Source organism: Trachurus trachurus (assembly GCF_905171665.1).
Source record: "Trachurus trachurus genome assembly, chromosome: 20".
NCBI classification, from domain to species: Eukaryota; Metazoa; Chordata; class Actinopteri; order Carangiformes; family Carangidae; genus Trachurus; species Trachurus trachurus.
In genome coordinates, this window is record NC_139911.1 from 21,074,941 (window position 1) to 21,082,816 (window position 7,876).

The window sequence follows — 7,876 nt, forward strand, 5'->3', positions numbered from 1 at the left end:
TTATAAGTCAGCAGAAGGATTTTGAAGTCTATTCTAAATCCTACAGGGAGCTAGTGGAGAAAAGCAAAAGTGGGAGAGATGTCTCTTAGTCCTGTCAATACCCTCGCTGCAGCGTTCTACCAGCTGGAGCTTTTTTTTGGACATTCTGACAAGAGAGAGTTGCAGTAGTCCAGCCTAGAAGTGATAAATGCATGGACCAGTTTCTCAGCATCACTCTGAGAGAAGATATTCCTAATCTTGGCTATTGACCCCTTGCACGTGACGTCACGTTCCACTCATGGTAGCTCCGGACGCCATGATGGACGGCAAAAGAACAGTGGACGTCAATGTAATTCAATGGGCGCGTTATAGTTTTGTGACATACCGTGGTTGTAGGATTTCCCCTCCTTTTCCACTGAGCTGGTTCGAGTGCTGGTTCGGAGCCAGAGCCTGACTAGCACCGGTTCTTTGCTTTTCCACCGCTTAAAAACCGGTTATTGGTCCTTAAAACTGGTCCCAAGCACCAACTCCTTGCTGGTTTAGAGCTAAGAACCGGGGGCTGGCCACTGGCAGGGGGGTTACATGAGCAACAGGACCAGTGCGAGGACGTTATCGATGCCATTATAAGTTATCTATAGTGTATAGTCGATGTAAACACAGTTGAAGCTAACTAGCTGAGCTACATGCTGTGGCTAACAACAGCTAACGCTCGTATTAAACGGTTCCAGGGTGCCATTCCGAAGGGCCGCCACTCCGAACGTTTACTTTAATTTGTCGGAATGCCGACCCTTAATTATTTATGGGAAAAGGGTGCCATTACGAACCTGAAAGAAAGGGTGCCATTCCGAACCTGAAAAAATCTTGATGGTTTACGGCACGGAGTAAAAAAGTGTAATTGCGGTGGTAGCGTAGTGGTCAGAGCATATGCTTTTGACGCGGTGGATCAGGGTTCGACTCCCGGGGGAGGTACATATTAACTGCGATTTTATTGGCCTCTACCTAACCTTTTTACTAAACTTAACCAACTCCTTTCTACATTGCCTAAACCTAACCAAAGCACAGAGCAAGGACATTTATTTTCAGCAGGAGTGCCGCGGCTGCATCAGACCATGGATGTAATGCATCAGACTCGCACCTGGGTGAAACTTTGGAGGCGGAGGGGCAGGGGGAGGGGGAGGGGCCGGTCGGGCGCTGTCCCCGCGGCGCGTCGTGTCAAGCCGGGCAGGAAGTCAAACCACGAGAGAATCCGGTCAATTTTCAAAATAAAACACATTCGGAACGGCGGCCCCTCGGGAAGTTCGAAATGACGGACCTTCGGGAATTTTCGGACTGGCAGACCGTCGGAATGGCGGTCCTTCGGAATGGCGGTCGCCCCCCGTATTAAACATAGCACCGTCACAACGTAGTTGCCGCCGGCGGACGGATCGCGGCGATTACAACGAAGACGGCTTCCTGTTTTCTTTTATTTTTCAGCCGGCTTTAATCAGAGAATGACCACTAATTAGACAGGTCTTCAACACCCACGGGTCGGACTTCCAGGTCCGTTAACTGTAGTTAGCAGCAGCAAAGACAGGAGCAGCTGCTGTATGGGGAGTGTGGCACTGACTGACGTTAACTCCTTAGCTACCAGTGGAAAAAGCACAGAAAACTGAGATATTCTACGGCGAAAAACAAAAAAACAAACAGAATATTGCAACGGATGAGTAGATATTCTATTTAAAATAAGTGATAATGCTGTGAGGTTGTAATGTGAAGTGATCGAGCCACATTGTAGGACGGCACCATACAGTCTGTGTAGACAGTACATTATCACTGAGCACTTTCTGCCGTCCGTCATGGCGTCGCCTCTTGCGTCACGTTCTAATTGTGACGTAGCTGCAAGGGGTCAATACTGCTAACCCTCAAAAATGACTCCAACTTTCCTTGCAGTTGTACTCGGGGACAAGGTGATGCCATCTAGAGTAGCAATCTGTTTTGAAAAAGTGTCCCTGAGATGTTTAGGTCCAAACACAATGTTCAGTAGCAAGAAGTTAGAGCACATCCAGGATTTAAAGACCCCCTCCCATGAAAATCGTGTTTTTCGTGCTTTTCACATGTTCCTGTGGCATTTTTCTTGTGTTAGAGCACATATCAGCAGAAAAGGAAGTGCAAAATTGCATTTCTGAGTTTTTCTGCCTTCAATATGCTGTGAACCAATGGCAGACGCAAACTGGCAGTTTCAGGGAGACTGGAGCTGACGTGTCACAGCTCCAGGGGAGGGCACTAGTGCTACAAGCTCCCGCCCCGCTCTGCATCTGGCTCAGAGGTGAAAGGCTTCACAGCTCGGTGTAGCTGTCAAGATATAACAGGTATAGCTCACCTGGTGGAGCAGCTTGCACCGTGAGCAAGGACTATGCTCTAGTCTGGGATCGAATCCTAGTGTGCAGTTTTACGCTAAACGCGCTGAATCTGTAATTGTACAATGTCCAGCTGTCAGCAAGCGGGCGGTGGGGTGTGAGGAGGTGGCTGGGCGGGTGCAGAGCAGCACAGTCTCCGCCCACCCTCCAGAGGTGCATTGCTAATGTGCATTGGTAATGAGCTGGTTTTAAAATGACCAAAAAGGGTCGCGGGAGGGGGACTTTAATGTCTTTCAGGCAGTCTTGCAGATTGATGAGGCAGCTTCTATCATCAGGCTCTATCAATAAATAGAGCAGAGTATCATCCGCGTAACAATGAAAATTGATTGAGTGCTTCTGGATTATATCACCGAATGGGAGCATGTAAAGAATGAAGAGAATTGGCCCTAAAACTGAACCCTGTGGTACACCATATCTAACTCTGCTGTACTCTGAATGGTCAAAATAACACAAACATACAATCCTATACTAGCTTGTATGTTAAAACACTTGCTTATACTTTATTGTTTAGTTTTTGTCAAATTAATTCATTGACATTGGAATGTAGACATAACATTTCATTGCAAAACTACATACTGCGTCTGTTTTGTGTGGATTTTCTTCCTCAAAAACATTTATGAAGCCATTTTTATATAGCCTGTTAATTATCATACTGTACACTTAATTAAGTTTACTAGCAGAACTCTTCCCTTTTCTTTAATGGCCAAAAACTCCACAGGATGCCTGAGTTCCTCTCTGCTGATGCAGGGTGTTTTAATCTTTTACACTTTTCTCCTTTCTATCATTACATCATTTCATCAGCAAAAACTGACTGACTTGTTTATCCCCCTGTGCCTTCCTGCTGTGTAGGTTGCTTTGAGAACTGTTATAAAAACTGATCTGACCCCTCTTGAAGTTGTCTCGAAATATTAATTGGTATTCATCGTAATGAGTCACATGTGAATCTTCACGACCTTCATCATCTGTTGTCTTTATATCTCTCTTGGTCACAGTCTGTCATGCAAACGCTGAAAGACGGCGCAGTGTGGCATTGCCAAAATCCAAATAGCATGATGAATGCTGTTAAAAGGCCACAGTGAACCTTCACCATTATTGAAAGACACATCAAGGATATTTGCTCAACAAAATACAATACAAAAGCCTGAAAACTTAACATTGCATCGATTCAAAACTGCAGGGCATTGCCGGGCATTTCTGTTGCTCTGTACCCTGTATATGTTTTTGTGAATGGCCACCAGGGGGCAGAACAAGCTGTGCATACAACACTGATGCTGCCTTTTTTTTTTTTTTTTTTTTTTACATGTTGGCTAACACCTACCAACACGTCTAGTATTTAGTTAGTTTAAGAGCTGTTTTGGTTTGATGTTTGCTGTTAGGCTGAACCAAATTAGTAAATTATATAGCCATAAAACCAAAACAATGAGCTGAAAGATGCTAAAAAGTGCAGTCCGAAAAAAAGGCACTATATTTTACATGAAACACCTTCAACACTGTATGTCATTGTTCACCAACACCACGAAACCATGTGCAGCAGCAGAGAAAATACACCTTTAATTTACAATGCAGAAAGTACAAGAGACACGAAATCAGAAACAGAAAATAAAATGAGAAACTTAAATAGTAAAAGGAAAGTGAAAAAAGAAAAGCGGAAAGAGGATGAAACATATCAGCCCATACAAAGGAAGATCTGACTGTTGGAAACAAGAAGGGAGTAATCCTCATTACCTATTCAGCTGTGTGGGCTGAGTTATTCCTTCAGTTCTGCACTAATTGCTCTGAATCAATAAAACTGTTTAATCCAAAGGAAAAGTTCTCAGTCACATTCAGGGCATCGCGGCCATGTGAGCCCCTTATGGAGACAAGGCACATTTATCTACGTTTTATGCTTTCCAAAGGAACACATTAGGAATCACCGACTTGAGAAAGCGAGAGCGAGAGAAGGTGAGACAGGCAGGCACACAGAGGGAGATAAAAGGAAGCGGATACATTTTGACTGATCTCCTTTGAAGCAGCGTGGTTTTGCTGCACGCCTCAAGGTGTCACTTCCCAATTGAATCCTTTCCTTTGTACTGTGGTGAGGCCAAAGAGGGCTCGAGGACAGCCCGAGGATGGCAACGTGAATGCTTCCCAGGACCCGCAGGCCACAGTTTCCCACCCCTCACCCCCCCGATGATAACACTGTATACGAGCTGTATCGCCACCTGATAACTCTCCATGGAGACAGGCTCCTGATGGAAACAAGTCATTATGCATTTCAATGGGGAAATGATAACATAGTACAGAGAATTGTCACATTATAATTATGAGCAGCAAATGGGTAGAAAAGGAACCCTTAAGGTTTTCGTGACTGAATCAGCTCCTGCTCCAATTATATTCTCAAGAGGCCGCTGTCCATTCATGCACAGCCACAAATTATTGTAATTTCAGTCCCAGCTGTCATAATTACTATTTACATTGTGACAAACCATTAAAATAAGTTGGGGAAGGTAGTATGAGGTCTCTAAAGGCATGGATGGCTGTATATTTAGCACTTAATTACAATGTGTTTGTACACAGTGTAGAGATTTTCCAGTGGCAGAAAAAGCACTGGGATGTATGACTGAAATAAAAAGGTAGCAATGCTTAGAAAGCTTTTTGGTTTAAGTAAAAGTACTATACAGCATTACTGGTTTTAAACAATCATCATCATCATCATCATCATCATCATCATCATCATCATCATCATCATCATCATCATCATCATCAGTAAAAAAGAGGTGACCAAGAATCTGATGATGATTCTGGCTGAGATCCAGAGATCCAATGTGAAGATGGAGGAAATATTAACCAACCCTAAAACATGTCTGAGTCTTCAAGATACGATGCTTAGAACTGAGGCCAGACAGTTCAATCTTATTCCATCAGACCAGATAATCTTGTTCTCAAAGTCTTAGGGTCCTTTAGGTGTTTTTTTTGGTTGTGTTTTTTTTTTTTTTTTTTTTTTTACAAACTTTCATCTAACCACTCTGCCATAAAGCTCAGATCAGTGGAGTGCTACAGTGATAGCAGTCCTCCTGAAAGTTTGCCTGCCCTGATCTCCACACAGGATCTCTGGAGCTCAGCCTGAGTGACCATCAGGTTCTTGGTTATCCCTCTTCTCAGCCTTCTCCCCTGAAGGCTCAGTTTGGCCAAGTAGCCGTTTCAAATGAGAGTTGTGGTTGTTCCAAACTTCCCCAAATATCACTGTGATGGAGAACCGACCAGATTTTTATTTTTTATTTTTTTTTGCCTTATCCATTCCATATTAGGCTGCAGTCAGATCCTTCCTTCCTTGTTTTTTTCTGTATGCATTAATATCCATGCATCAGCTTTTACTTTACTTTATAAACAGTTGCATGTCATTCCAAATTATGTCCAATCAGTACAATGCACCACAGGTGTAGACAACAAATTAACATGCAACACATCTCAAAGATGATAAAGAAAAATGAGGAGGCTTTCTTTTTGCATAAGGTTGCAACGAACAAGTGAGGGGGTCGGAATATTTTGTGAATGCACCATCCATCATGTGTGATGAAGTCTATGCCATTTCCTCAGCATATGAGATCATACATTTCAAAGCTGCAATTTCACGTAAGCAATCTCACAATCTTAGCCGCACTGCCAAGGTTAGCCATATACAAGCCGATGAGGGATTCACTTCTTTACTGTACTGGTCATAAATGTTCATCATACTTTTCCTGACTTCTCCATTCTGAGAAGAGGAGAATAAAATGAATTTTCCTTGATCCATTCAAGCCTCATTCCAAGGCCAAATTGGCTATTGATCTCTGTCTCTTTGTCTATTAAGGGAGAGCCTTGCATGCCAAAATCGGTCACCACCGTGACGGCTGCCCATATCTCAATGCTGATTGATTCCATGCAAGCTGTGGTCAGCCGGCCCAAACCAAGGTTGATGGGAGAGGGGATGAGGATGATTGTCTGGAGGTTGCTGTCAGCCCGGCAGTCGATGCACATGATCAGTAGAGCAAGAATCCACATAGACCTGATCGTTTTCGCCTCGTTTCTTTGGCTCAGCGTTCCCCGCGCCCTCTATGTTTCTACCAGCAACTGGAAAGAGGAAATTGATACAGAGAGAAGCACTGTAAAAAAATTTTAAAAAAACATGGCCGGAGAAATGATGGTAAAAAACTGACAAATAGCAGCAGTGAAAGACCGTACAATCCAAAATATTATATCACCATAGTAAATACGTCGAATTACTGAAAATGAAAAGAAACATGCATAACTTTAATTTCTACGTGCATAATTATGTAGAAAACACACAAAAAAGTAAAATTCATGGGAAAATATCGTAATATCACAAGTGTGTAATTACCCTAAAAAATATGGTATTGTTCTGCCTAAATTACAGATTTTGTTGATATGTTCATTTAAATTTACGGTACAAAGTTGTTAACCACTCAGCAAAATCATACCTTCATTTCTACAGAGATGTTAAAAATATGATACGGTATGTTTGTTAGATATCTTATCTGGCACAATCTGGCACAATACAATACTTTCTTCATTATTACAATTACATACAATAAAATTGGATAGAACAAAGGAAAAGAAAAACACAATGGGCTTATCATGTGGCTCTATGAAATAATCAAAATATACACAGTTTAAAAGCAAATTATGAATATTTGCATGCACGTGGCTGTGGCTCAGGAGGTAGAGCAGTTCACTAACCAGAAGATCGGCGGTTTGATTCTGGGCTTCTATAGTCCGTAGGCCAAAGTGTCCTTGACACTGAACCCACACTTGCATGTGTGTGTAGCTACAGTAAATTGTTAAACAGTAAAAATGCTTATACAGTATTATATCAAAGTCAAGTGACTTGAGGAAGTGAAAATAACTATGTCAAGACAGGACCACCTGTCAGGACAGAGTGGGCGTGGCTCTGATTGACAGCTCCCTTGTTTTGATTGACATCTCCCATGCCCAATAAAAACAGTTACACCTACTCTCTGGAGGACGTGTATCTGGGGACGGCACAAACCGGCATGATTGATCGATAGAAAGGTAGACGGATAGCGAGATAGATAGCTTGATAGCAAGCTAGATAGATAGATCGATATATAACAGTGTTTCCCATTAATTGACAAGTGTGGTGGCCCGCCACAGTCTCGTTTGGGCCCGCTATAGTCTCTCACTGAAAATAAAAAGGGTTGTTTTTTAACAGTTTGTCCAAAGTCCAAGTAAACATTTCTGCCAACAAATTTAAATTTATTTAAATAGTAATTTCATACATAATGGTCTCAGACTGAATTATGGCTATAGCGCTTTTCATGGCACTCAAATCGCTTTACATAAAACCATTATTCACTCATGGTGGTGCTAAGCTACATCTAGCCACAGCTGCCAATGTGTGCCAAACGGTTCCTCCAACCACCACCAAGTATTCATACACACGTGTACGCATTCACATGAGTTTTGGACTGTGTGGACAAAGTATATACGTACATATGGGAGAT